Genomic DNA, 14350 nt, shown 5'->3' with positions numbered 1-14350 from the left:
AAACACAAATGATTACAAAGAAGGTTATACATTACAATATGGAGAACAGAATCTATTTTAAAGAAATGGACACATTTTCCCCACAGGATAACTGAACATACAAAGTGCAAGGCCAGAATTAGGATAACAAAAAGATGCTAATATATAGCATAAACAAAGAGCTAATACTTTATTCCTGCTAGAATAAAACTAATATAAATTGTATTAGGGTGAAAAGATGCCTGCTATTGCTGCTCAGAAAAATAAGAAGAAGCATGGGAAGAATGGTTTGGCAGCTGCACAAATAATCCCCTTAGTTTATCATGCAGCCTGTAGTAGTGTAATATGCTTTTCCTAATGATATTTAACCAGCATATCCACCATTCTAGAATCCATGGATAAAAGACCACATTCCTTCATATGCAGAAGGTTCTTTTTCCAGATATTCCACAGATTTGTGCATTACTTGCACTGCAATATTAAACACATTTGTTAATCAGATAAAAATTCAGGAAGTCAGATTAAATTCCTGAACTCATTTTTGTTTATTGGAAAACAGCCCAAGAAGCATGGCTGGTTCCAGGGAGAATTTATGAGGGATTCAGGTACTAGAGTTACAGTAGCGATTGACAGGTTTCAGAGGAACAGCCGTGTTAGTCTGTATTCGCAAAAAGAAAAGGAGTACTTGTGGCACCTTAGAGACTAACCAATTTATTTGAGCATGAGCTTTCGTGAGCTACAGCTCACTGATGAAGTGAGCTGTAGCTCACGAAAGCTCATGCTCAAATAAATTGGTTAGTCTCTAAGGTGCCACAAGTAGCGATTGAAGAACTCATGCAAAGAATGTGTCTGAGTCTATGACTGTGATCCTCCAATGAATAACATGAGGATGGGCTGCCTGGAGCTCCAATGACATCAGAGCAACTCCCCATGGTTGCAGCAATCCATCTGCATGTTCTAAACAGCAGGATGGGGCTTGTAATTGTAAAGCTCTAAACATTTTTACAGCAGGATGAAGGCTGTTACAGAATGGAAAAGAGATTAATGACGGTATGATCAATAATGGGGCACCCCATCCTTCCCCAACAGCTAATGGGATATAGATTTACCATACAGGAAGGTAGTGAAGCAGCCATAAGACTTACAGAGGAGAACAGGATGGTTGTTGTGTTCTCAGAAAAGCAGTGGGAAATAGCAGCTTGAATAAGGGAACTGCCTTCTGACTGGCTGGCTGCAAGATGGTCAACCTTACAGAACACTGTAAAAGTTAGTTAGGGAGAGACTCAGGGAGCACGGAGTCAGAGCTTTTATAATGAGGGCCTGATTAATACAGCTGCATCCTAGAATAAAGGGCATTTGGAAGCTGGTAAAAAACAGTCAGCGCTATTAACATCGTCATATGTTTCTGGATATATACCTCCTTGTTTCATCAAAAAAACGCTTATGTTTATGAAGAAAATTTCTTAGTTTGCTGATTCTTTTAAACCAAGACTCATGAGCCCATTATAATGACCCACTCGGCTTTCTGAACAAATTATTGTTAGTTGCTTTTCAAACTCAGTTGGTAGAACTTTACAGTAAGTGGACTTTATTTAATGGTCAATTAAAACTTAATTGCTCACTGACACTATTAATATTCATCAAACTAATGTTTATTAATTGCCATTCTGATTGAGTATAGTGCTTCAGATCTCTATAAATTCAATAAGGCAAAATAAATTTGGCAAAATTGCCTGCTGAACAATTACGTTAAACATATTTACTACATTTAAATGCTCAGGTGGCATTAAAATATTTGAGATTTTCAAACTAAAATGATTTGTAGCTTGTTTTTGCCTCTGTCTTTGCAGTGCATATCTCCAAAACTTGGAATAATTCACTGTACATGTTAGAGAGCCTGCTAGGGGCCCAGGCTGAGATATTGCTATCTTATAAAAACACATGCATCATCAGATCTGCAGCAACTTCACATCTACAATGGCAGATTCCCTAAGAGGGATATAGTGTAACCAAAGGCTAGTACAGGTTATTTACAGAAGATTATCTGAAACATAGATATGAACCATGAACAGAATCAATAGTGACCTTAAGTTGTTGCCATCTATAACTAAGAGACTGGGCTCTTTTTGTGATGCTCCTTGTCAGCAAGTGTTAGAACCCTGAATAAAGCTAGGCAATGGAAGTTTTTTAGGGTCAAGACAAACTCATGGCAAACTCTAATTTAAATGTCCTTCCTCAAAGTAAATATTTTCATTGCTTTTTATGTATTAATTCTCCAAAATTTGATGAAAAGGCACATCTATCTATCCATCCAAAGAAAAGTGAGATCACCTGTTTCTTTGCAATACATGTCTTTAAAAGGGGCCATAATTTTTCCTGAAACACTAACACTCTAGTACAAAATATTAATATCCCCACATTTGGTGTATGTAAATATATAACATGCGTTTAAATTATTTAATACATGTATAGTCCAGTAGCAGTATTAAAAGCTAATGTTGCAACAGAGCAGCAAGATGTTAGATGTATGGTATACTTCCATAGAGATGGGTAACGCTGACAGAGATGGACCCACTGGTATGCAGGAAGAGTTATCTCCTAGGCTTGCTCCATTTAAAAAGATATTACCTCCCTTTTGGGTAACTGTTTCAAAGGGGAAGTCTAGATTGCAAATTCTTACCTTTATAAGAATGTATTTGCAATGCATGAAAGAAATCATACAGCCTTCTTTACGCATCACACAGATTAATCCCAGCTGTACATTTCTTGTTGAGACTGTATAACTGCTTTCTTGTTGTAAAGATGAAAATCAGAGCATATGTTAAGTATTAATTACTCATCATGATCAATATTATAATTCTTAGAAAACAAACAATGCATTAAGCATTTATATATCCTCAAAAAGGCAACTTAGTTTTTGTCAAAAGTTTTGTACCAAATATTATGAGGGAGATATTGTGAACAAGTCATGAAAATGTACATGATTTTTGACCCTACATTTGCTGACATTTGTTGACTTTATGAAAATAAAGTTGTGGTTGTTTTTTTTTTAAAAAATAACTAAGATTAAAACCTGTAGGTGGCACTGCTGCTCTTTTAAAAAATATGAAACATCCTCCCAAATGAAATCAAGAGCCCATCAAATGCATCCTGTTGAAATTGCTGGTTCCTTGTTGAATGTACTGAAACATTCCAGCTCTATTTTACTTAATTAGAAATATGCTTCTTTAAAGAAAAATGTATAGACAACCAACCTAGGGACATATGCAGATTTGTGCATGCATATTATATACAGCCTATGCTTTATAAAGATAATTATTTTGTACAGTAATGCAGTCTAGACAGCAGCTACATGCAAGTGATTTTAGACCATTTGAACATCATGAGCTCTGATATTTATTCTTTTCAATATTTAGATTCCACAAGGATACATTCCAGTTTAATACCTTACTGAATTTAACTACCTTACTTAAACAAACAGTTTCCAGTACACAAGAGGTAGCAGAAGTTCAGCCAATGATATGCATGCAGTCATATTTTACAGGTTCACATATTTATGTACCTTATATGGGCTACTCTATATAATACAGCATATATCAATTTTGTTATTGTAAACCATCAACAGTACAACTTTATTCCATGTTCACACACAGCTTTTGAATAGCCAAGTTAATTAGGAGCTTAACATTTCTGACTGATAGAAGAAAGATACCAAGGCTATCACATAATATTTTAAAGAAGAATCCAATCCACTTAATATATACAATATTTACTTTCAAGTATCCACAATACTGTGCTCCAAGTTTTATGCTGAAGAGATGCAGTGTTACCCACTGGTTAAAACATGGGTCTGGGTATAAGGGCTGCCAGCTTCCAGTCTCAGCTCTACCATTCATCTGCAGTGTGACTATAAGCAAGAAACTAAACCTCCCTGTTCTCTGATCTGTGAACTGGACATGAACAGCTTTTTACTCACACAGAGCTTGGGAGGCTTAACTAACTAATGTTTGTAAAGCACTTTGATATCTGTAGGTGAAACATGCTATACAAGTGCCTAATAATAGTAGTAATGATAAAGAAACTTCTAAAATGAATGCTCGAAACACTTCTTATTATGCACTAACTACTCATTACACTGTAGGACAAAATATATGAAAAACATGAGACAAATGTAAAATTCTTTCACTCATACCTTTCAGCACTGAACCAGTAGGTAAGAAGTAGACCAAACTGAAGTCATAGAAGCAACAGCATCAGTCTCCCAAACTTTCACACTCATCACTTTCCCATTCTGCACTTCACCCACCAAATCAGTAAAACCGAACAGAACCTGGCATTGAAACAAAACAAGTTTCCAAAATAAGATCTTATCTAGACATGCAACTTACTGTAAATGTTTGAACACTTTACATTTCTTCACAGGAAGTAGATAGATAAGTACAAAATATACTGTTACTGTGTGTGCAGTCCTGAAAGCATTTCCTAGAAGTTAGTCATGAAATCTTCATTTTAGAACTAGATGTGATAGCATCTGCTGGCATCTAAATGTCATTCTCAGAAGTGTTGAGAATTTATGAGAGAGAGCTTAGTAATGTGGACTAAGTGTGACATTAGATACAGAGGAATGGGTGATATTCATTACTAATTATTTTCTTTCTTTCAAGTAAGAGTCAAAATCTCATCGCAATTAAAAAATTGTATGATAATATGACATTATGGACTTACATATCTTTTCATGGAGAATCTCAAGGTGTTATATAATACATCAATGAAATCTTACTCACTCATATGAGCTATTAGAAATCTAATTTAACAGTCTGGAAAATACAGAGACAAGATGGGGGAGGTAATATATCTTTATTGGACCACATTCTTTTGGTGGAAAGGACAAAGTTTTGAGCTTCACAGAGCTCTTCCATCAAGCTTACATCAATGGAGATGTTCTCCTCCACAAGTGGAATTGTCTGCTGGCCTTTTTAACATCCAGAATCTGTCCCATTTGTGGTGCTCGGGTGCAAAGTGGCTGCACTGTACAAAAGAATCTAGTCCACTGTAGTTACAGGATAACATGTTAACCAAAGATGTTATTGGGCAAAAACAAAACAAGTAATGTCTTTTGATGGGTGTTAAGGGAGGGAATTTATTGGACTTATTGGTATGGTGTGCAAATATTATGTCTTATACAAACTGTTTTTAATCAAGGGTTCACTTCTTTTAAATTTTCAAGTGTCAGATTGAAAAATAGCAATTAGCATGTTTCATTATCGCAGTGCTTCAGTATGAAAGGTCTCAAAACATTCTTAAAAGTTGTTGTAGTTGAGGAACTGGTTTCTTGACACAGTTTATTGAGCAATCTTTTTCTGAGAGCTTTAAATGAAGATTTATTTGTCTTTTTGTTGATCATGAATCAACCTACTTTCAGAGCAATTAACTAAATCACTTTGGAGGCAGGTTGGTGCATTCTTTATGGATGAAATCTTTGCAATTTATTGCCCATAAAATCTCTCCACCCCAACAAATACGATTAATCTACTTGCTCCGTAGAGTTTGTAACTTTTAAATGTTTAACCGTGATGATCATTTTCTTGTAACTTGCTAACAAAAATGGAAGTGAGTAAAACATGAATATTAGTATCTGATTACATTCACCCGTCTGTTCTTTTAAATGTATCTAGTTAACACAAATAACTTTTTAATTAAAAAATTAAAAGCTTTTTTTATAAAAGCTACATGATTAAAAACAAACATTTCAAGCAAAGATAGGTTGCTCCTGAAATATACATTCAAAGTTAATTCTGCATGGATTTGTACCTAGAAATTAAAAAGAAATCCTGACATTTCCGATTTGATTTGTGATTTGTGGAATTCTGGAACAGGAATGTTTTAATTACAATATTTTTAAATGAAGCCAGGACCCATTTACTCCTTATTTTCAATGGGCAGATGCCTGTATGTATTTTTAACAAGTGTGGCAATACCTAAATTCCCAGCTTTGCCAAAATTCATCCTGAGAAAATAATTAGGCTAGCTGGGGACAAGAGATGTAATAACAGCTGAGAGAAGCCAATAACTGCCAAGAGTTTGACTCTTCTACTCAGTATGTATGTGTATCCAGTGAAATAGGTTGGACGGGCTCTGTACATTCATTTTGTCTGTACTGGCCATCTTACAACGGTATCCAATGGCACTATTTAGCTGGAGAAGCTCTATGCCTGCCATCCTTTTAAGGTGAATGCATATCAGAGACCTCCTATAACTCTGTTGCATATGTGCCAAACAAGAAATATAGGAAAGCTATCTGTCTAGGGAACAGATTAAAATAAATTGGAAGCTGACTTAAAATCACCAACCAACCAGCCATGTTTTCCACCCAGAAGACACATATGTCCATGTATACACCCACAAACATTACTTCTCTATAAGGCGTCCATATAGTAGTATGGAGCCAGTGGTGAAAGGGACATATATATTATGCATACACCCAATATCAGTGAAAGTGATATCCATGTGATAAATTACTGAGCCTTATGAAAAAATACAATTATATACCTATTGAACACCTCAGCTGCCCTCTACCATCTCCTCTGGGACTATCATACAACCCAATCAGCCTGCAATAAAAATGTTTCCTATTTTTCCCACTAGAATTATATGAACATAATGTGGAATGTCTTTACACATTACCCTGGCCCAAGGCTTAGTACAAAGATTATTCAGTTGTGCAAGAGTGTCTGGTTGAAGATCCAATAAATCACAACACAGAAGAGCAAGAAATGGGAGCTTTGTGTGATTAGAATGGGAATTTCCCAGCTACCCAATCAGACACACAACATGTGTTTCTATACCTGCAAGTTCCCAAAATACTAGACATTAAAACCCACACATTTTTATGTATAGAAAATAGGGCTCTCAATTAATCACAGTTAACTCATGCAATTAACTTAAAAATTTAATTGTGATTAATCACACTTACAATAGAATACCAATTGAAATTTATTAAATATTTTTGGATGTCTTTCTACATTTTCAATATTGATTTCAATTACAACACAAACAACAAATTACAACAAAGAATCTGAAGTGCCTTCCAAAATCTGAGAGGGATGACGTGTGGAGCATGCTTTTGGAAGTGTTAAAAGAGAAACACTCTGATGCGGAAACTACAGAAACCAAATCACCAGAAAAGAAAATCAACCTTCTGCTGGTGGCATCTGACTCAGATGATGTAAATGAACATGCGTCAGTACACACTGCTTTGGATCATTATCAAGCAGAACCCATCATCAGCATGGAAGCATGTCCTCTGGAATGGTAGTTGAAGCATAAAGGGACATAAGAATCTTTAGCGCATCTGGCATGTAAATACCTTACAATGCCGGCTACAACAGTGCCATGCGAACACCTGTTCTCACTTTCAGGTGACATTGTAAACAAGAAGCAGGCAGCATTATCTCCTGCAAATTGTAAGCAACCTTGTTTGTCTGAGTGATTGGCTGACCAAGAAGTAGGGACTGAGTGGACTTGTAGGCTCTAAAGTTTTACATTGTTTTATTTCTGAATGCAGTTTTTTTGTACTTAATTCTACATTTGTAGATCAGCTTTCATGATAAAGATATTGTATTACAGTACTTGTATGATGTGAATTGAAAAATAAATTTTTTTTGGTTTTACAGTGCAAATATTTGTAATAAAAAATAAATATAAAGTGATCACTGTACACTTTGTATTCTGTGTTGTAATTGAAATTAATATATTTGAAAATGTGGTAAATATCCAAAAATATTTAAAATAAATGGTACTCTATTGTTTAACAGCGTGATCGCATGATTAATCACAACTAATGTTGACAGCCCTTATAGAAAAGCTATTTTAGATCTTTTTTAGAGATATTTTAAATGTACTCAGTTGGACTACTGGTGACTTAAGCTGCAGAGCTTTATATATTGCTTTATATATTGAAAGTTGCAAAAATAGTTAATGCATTTAAAAAAAATCTAAAATATTTGTAATGTTGTGTACCTTCCCTAAACTTATGCCTTTAAACCTTTTATAACACACTATCATTTTTCTTTAAATAGTTCAGTGTTAAAAACACTTTCTTCATCCAAAATAAAATGACTTTCACATCTCCCCACTTAAGGTAGCTTTGAAAAATGCAGTTAAAGAGGAAGCTTATTACACTGCTTTTTATGAGTAAAACAAATTAATTCCTTCCCAAACTTACAACATTTACCAAACAGGCCAAGCTTTAATTTTTGTGAGTTTTCCAATCTGAAACGGTTGCTGCTTTAATTGCTGGGATTCCACCCAGTAGGTTAAGCACATTTTTAAATGATCATTTTTAATTTTTTTTCCCCACTTGTTTCATAATGTCTCTTTGGGACTCTTTAGGTTACTATCTTCAAAAGACTGGTTTTTAAATTTCAGTGACAAAAAACCTTTATTAATGTACATTCAGAATGTTTGTCAAATCCTATTTTCCTATTAAAAATCTGCTGAAGTAATCAGCACTGAGGAGGAGACAACAGCAAAAGATAATGAGGGATTTTGATGGGTAAATAGCTGTTTGAAATGGACATTGACCCAAGACAGAAGGGCATCCACCCAGAATGAAAGACCTAGATTTTGTGATTAAACTAAGTTGCACTTAATATAGGATTCAAAGGGCTGGAAAACTTATATATGTATATGTGTATATATATATATATATATATCCCTACATAAAACTAACAATTTAAAAACAGAGAACATATGGGTTGTTGTTTTTCAAAAATTTAGAAATCAATTTTTCTTCTACAATTATATGAATTATTGAAAAAAGAAAAGGAGTACTTGTGGCACCTTAGAGACTAACCAATTAATTATTGAGTACAGCGTTGCTGCAAGGAGTCATTTGTAACATTTAAAGAGCCTTATCTCAGGATTTCTTCTATTTTTACTGATCGAATATTTTAGGAATGCATGAAACACCAACTTTAACTCCACAGATTTTTATTACTGGGTGTTTCTCCTCCTCCTTGCCTCCAACCCCACACTTACTATTAATTGAAAATTCACTCTTTAGATGAATATTCCTATAGAGTGCCTCAGAGATATACCAGAATTGAGGACCCATAAAATAATTTTTTCACATCATAGGTAACCTTGCAGTCAGGTTCTGAGATTTACTTCAGCCACTCCAGAATTTTGGCTAGCAAAATTGGTTTCGACTGAAAAATCAGAAAAGAAAAGTGATTCTGCAAACTGAATACAACGGATCAAGCAACCTTTGCTTTATTGGTTGTTAAGACTACCCCAAACTGAAATTCAATTTGTATCTAATGTTTCTTTGAGTTTCAAAAATAGCTTGTTTCTATCACCTAAAACTTTCTATTTAGGTGGATCCCTTGTGTAATCCCTATTTTAAGGGAACAGGCTATAATTAAACAAGGTAATTCATTATTTTGTTCTAGGTGTAGTGATTACAGGGTGAATATTGGTAGTTTGCTCTCTGGTGGCTGGTTGCAGTTTGCAGAACATACAAGTGTCCTTCCATGGTTCCCTACTGTTTTCCCTTATCTTAAGAGAGAGAGGCTTGTGGGGATAGAACTAAAAGAAGATGGTTCTTGTCCCTGCTTTCCCTGTGTTCATTTAGAAATTCTGTTTGTGGTACTGAGTAGGTTATAGACAGGCATCCAAAACATTTTTCTGCGAAGTGTGAAGAAAATTTGTGAGGATGTTTTCAAGGTACAGCTCATTCAAAATAACCTTCAATATGGAGTCACTAGCAGCTCCATAGGTTTCAGAGTAGCAGCTGTGTTAGTCTGTATCGCAAAAAGAAAAGGAGTACTTGTGGCACCTTAGAGACAAGAACTTGTGGCACCTTAGAGAACAAATTTATTTGAGCATAAGCTTTCATGAGCTACAGCTAACTTCATCGGATGCATTACCAAAGTTCAATTGTAAGCCATATATTTGTTCCTGTATACACTTTGCCCACTAATAATATTTATTGTGATTCTTTTCAGGGTACATTAGAATTTCTGTAAAATTTAAAGGCAGTTGGTCAGATCATGTTTAAGTCTAGGTCTCCATTCTGAGCTGGGGTGTGAGTTCTCTGTTTGCATGTAGATTCTCACGTTAGCTCTCATAAAGCCAGCATGAGTATAAATAACAGTGTCTCGCAGTAGCATGAGTAGTGGCAGTGAGAGCTGGTGTGAGTATGTGTATGCAAGCCAGAGAATGGCTTAGCCGTGCTGAGTACATTCCCACCAGTTTCTGGTCAGTGTATGCAAGCAGTGAAATAGCACCCCTAGCTTGTAGTGCACACATATCCTCAATTATGGATTTTCAATTATGGAAATTTTAACAAAAATGTTACCTAGTGTTTAACCTTTTTGATTTCAAACTTCACATTCAGTTAAGCGCCCTTAGAATCTAGAACACATAGTAACTAGAAACAATAATAACCAAATTAGACCCACCATTAGTTCACAAAAATCAGCTTGGTAGAGTGATGAACATGGTCTGCATGACCTGATTGTTATGGGTAAAGTCTATACAGGACCAGGAGAAGGGCAGGACAAATGTAAACCCTACAGATAACTCCTAAGTTCTAGGGAGCAAGGCTAGGGGAGCTGGGGAAAATTCCAGAGGAGTGAAGAGCAAGGAGTGGTATGGAGGAATTCCTAGTATAATCTCCTAAATAAAAGCGCACATAAAACATCACAAACCTGAAAAGTCCATGTATAACCTTAGGAGTATCTCATTTTAGATAATAGCATTGAATCAAGCATGTCCCTTATATGAACAGTTTTGATACATGTAGGGCCAGATTGGGAGTGGCCTTTGTGTGGCTACAAGGAGTAGAGAAGGGTATAAGAAACATCCCTCCCCCACACGGTTACTTCATGTAAGGGCTATTCACTATTGCAGTCTCTGCTCAGGGAACACAGAGACTCCTCCCTTGGTGCACCTCTAGAGAAGCCCATCACCACAAAGAGTGGAGAAACCATGTAGTGGGTCACGACAGCCCAAATAGTGGGTCGGGTATTCAAGGCGATGAACAGGCTACAGTATCCCACCTCCTTCCCATTGCTCCTGCTTTAAGCTACCATTAGGGTGGTCCTGCTCTGCAACATCCTGAACATAAACCAATGGGTCAGTGACAGAATTTCGCCATTAGATGCTGTCGGTCCCAGGATATTAAAGAGATAAGGTGGGTGAGGTAACAGTTTTTATTGGACTACCTTCAGAAGTTAGTCCAGTAAAAGATATCACCTCCCCCATCTTGTCTATGTAGTTCCCCAATTTAATTCTGGGTTTTAACTTTTGTAGTTTTGGAAACCTATACAAAAATGAAGTTCTCCGATTGGCTCCCGGTGATATCATCCCTAGCTCAATAGCAAATAAGGTAATGTTGTACATGTAAAAATGTGATGTTTTGCATTGGATTTCAATGGGAATTTTGCCTGAACAAGGACTGGAGGATCAAACTTCAACCTCACTGCCTAATAACTATAGGCTCTGTTTCTTGCAGACTACTACCTTCTCCAAGTGATTAAAGATGTGCACCTTCCAACTCCAAAAAGAAATGTAACACTATCACTTAGCTCTCAAATCACAGATTCACTCAGAAATGCATTAAATTGTGCCTGGTTTAACTTCTCTATTTCAATGTTTTACCCTTTAAAAAATACCCTTAGCTATCACATTGCTAAAATGTTCTCTTTGTACATGAAATATCAGATAGACACACAATGTCACTGTCACTAATGTCACTATTTAGGAGCAAAAATGAGAAAATTTGTCTCACTCAAATTTCATTCTGGGTAGGGGGATGGATCTATAAATTCAGTTGTGATTGGGTTCTTCAGTCTTCAGATTGTAGGAGACAGAATTAGGTGTTTTCATTGCCTGGGCTGACTCTCCAGATAACTGCCCTCCCACTGAAGATCTCCACCAGAGAGTTGCTTCTAAAGCTGATAACTGTCATTTCTGAATATAACATTCTTCCAAAAACACATTACCAATAGCAGCTAAATCTTCCCCACAACTAAGTAGAAGAACTGTCCAACCCCAACAAAAAAAAAAAAACAACACCATATAAACTGTAGTCATAGGATTTTTGTAACAGTATCCTCCCCAACCCTACTACTACTGATTATTGGATAGGCTAAGGGTGACCCATGAGTTGCAGAACAGTATTGCGGAAGGCTGCTTTATCCAACTGTAGTTTATGAATCTTATAAATTTCTTTGAATGTATGCAGAGAAGCCCTAGTTGCTGCCCCACAAAATAGAGACATATGGTGCACTGGACCCATCAGTCCATGAAGTTGACATTGCCTTTGTGGAACAGGCTTTAAATCTTGAATGGAGGAGTTTCCCATTGTCTTTATATGCCTTGGAAATATTTCCCCCCACCCCCATATATCTTGCTGTGGAGGACCTGGCAGCTTCCTGTCCCCTAATCCTGTGCTGTATTAGAATGAATGAAGTGGAGATTTTACTGTAGGGCTTTATTCTCATAATATAGATCTTTACTGTCCTCGAGACATCTAAGGTGTGCCAAACCCTTTCTTTTGGATGGGCTTGATTTGTGGAAAAACTGGAGAGTGAGATCTCCTCAGATTGGTGAAAGAAGGAAATTATCTGAGGGATGAATGAAAGGTCTCTCCATAGAGCCACCCTGTCATTATGGAAAAATTTTGAAGGAGAACAGAGAAAACTCCCAACTGTGATACCCTTTGGGTGGATATTGTGACCACTAGAAAGGTGACCTTAATTGTCAGGAAACATAATGCACTACAGACAAGGGGTCAGAAGCGGGCATGACAGTGCATTTAATATTAGGAAAGCTACCCTGTGAATAGGAGGTCTGATTAGGGTGGTAGCTTTGAGGTGTTTTTTGAGGTGTCAAAAATGGGGTCAACTGTTGTACTGTAGCCCCTAAGACAGGCCTGCTTGTAAGAATTCTAGGAACAATTAGACCAATTCTAATTCTTCTGTGTATCTTCTTGATCTGCACCAGGAATCAAATCTTCTCCATCTTGTTGTACACTGAGAAATAGTGGGGAAACCTTCTGGACTTCAGCAGAACTGAGAACACGTCAAACTATCCTGGTTTGTGGGGTTGTTTTAAATGTGATGTCTCAGTAATCAGGCATTCAGGTTCAGAGACACTGGATTGTAATAGAACAGATGATCCCTGTGATGATAGATCCAGAGTGGATAGAAATATTAGTGGAGGCACCACGGACATGAGGTCTGAAAAAAAGGGATGTCTGTGTCTGCACTGTGCAATGAGAGTCATTGGAGCCTGTTGTCTCTCTATCTGCTGGATGGTGCATGTACTCCTGGGAAAAAGAGGAAATGCACATAGTGGAGTCCTTGGTCATACCTGGGAAAAGGAATCAGTCCCCCTGCCCAGATGATCTCTCCTCGTGGCATAGAAGTTGTTTCTCTTGGAATTGGAGCGGGATGCACAGAGATGCAAAGTTGGTTTCCCAAAGGTCTGTACTATGCGGTCGAACACCTCTGGTGAAGACACCATTCTGCAGGTCCATGTTTTTGCAGGCTGAGCCAACTAGTGCGGAATTCGGTTTCCCTTAATATGCATGGCTTGAACTGATAGGCTGTTTCTCGCAGCCCACCTGAAGAAGGTTGTGACTGTCACTCGTAAGGAACTCGACTGTGTGCCCCCTCTCCACTTACGTATATCATGGCAGTTATGTTCTCTGTGAATCCAAGTATGTGTTAGGGGTTTAAGGAGGGAGATGTAACTAAAGGGCTACATGAATCACCTGCAGTTCCAGACAGTTTGTGGTGTAATGAGATTCTGTCCATGCTCACTGACTTTGTACCAGGTATCAAATTGTGGGAGCTCGCAGCCGTCCCAGCTGGCATCCATTGTTACGATGTGTCTCTGGGGTTCTGCCAACTGAATACCGCCCATGAATCTTGTCAGTTGTCCCCACCATTTGAGGAACCTTTTACAGTGTAGGAAAGTCATACAGTGTGAGCATTGCAATTCTGAGGGAGAGTAGAGAAGCTCAGTAGGTAGAACTGCAAGCACCCTAGATAAAATTTTGTCAATGCATGACAACACACTCCTAAAAAAGTGGGAGTGTGGACTGTGAAGGGCATTGTGTGTTTGCTCTAGAATTCGTTCTTGTTTGTTAATGGAGAGGAAGACCCTGTGGGAGCATGGTGCCCAGTCAAACTCTCTGGTGTTCTATTGCCTGTGTAGAGATGAGCTGGCTTTTCACCAGTGTTTATAAAACCATGTTGCTGAAGGGTGTGTAACATCGGTTGGTGTCCCTGGCTGACTTCTGCAGGAAAATGGCTCTTTTCCCAAAGACTTCCTGATAAGGGGAACAGAGGTTTCCATT

Source organism: Caretta caretta, chromosome 9 (assembly GCF_965140235.1).
Source record: "Caretta caretta isolate rCarCar2 chromosome 9, rCarCar1.hap1, whole genome shotgun sequence".
In the NCBI taxonomy this organism is placed as follows: Eukaryota; Metazoa; Chordata; order Testudines; family Cheloniidae; genus Caretta; species Caretta caretta.
The sequence above is the reverse complement of the archived record's forward strand: the minus strand, read 5'-3'. Positions refer to the sequence as shown.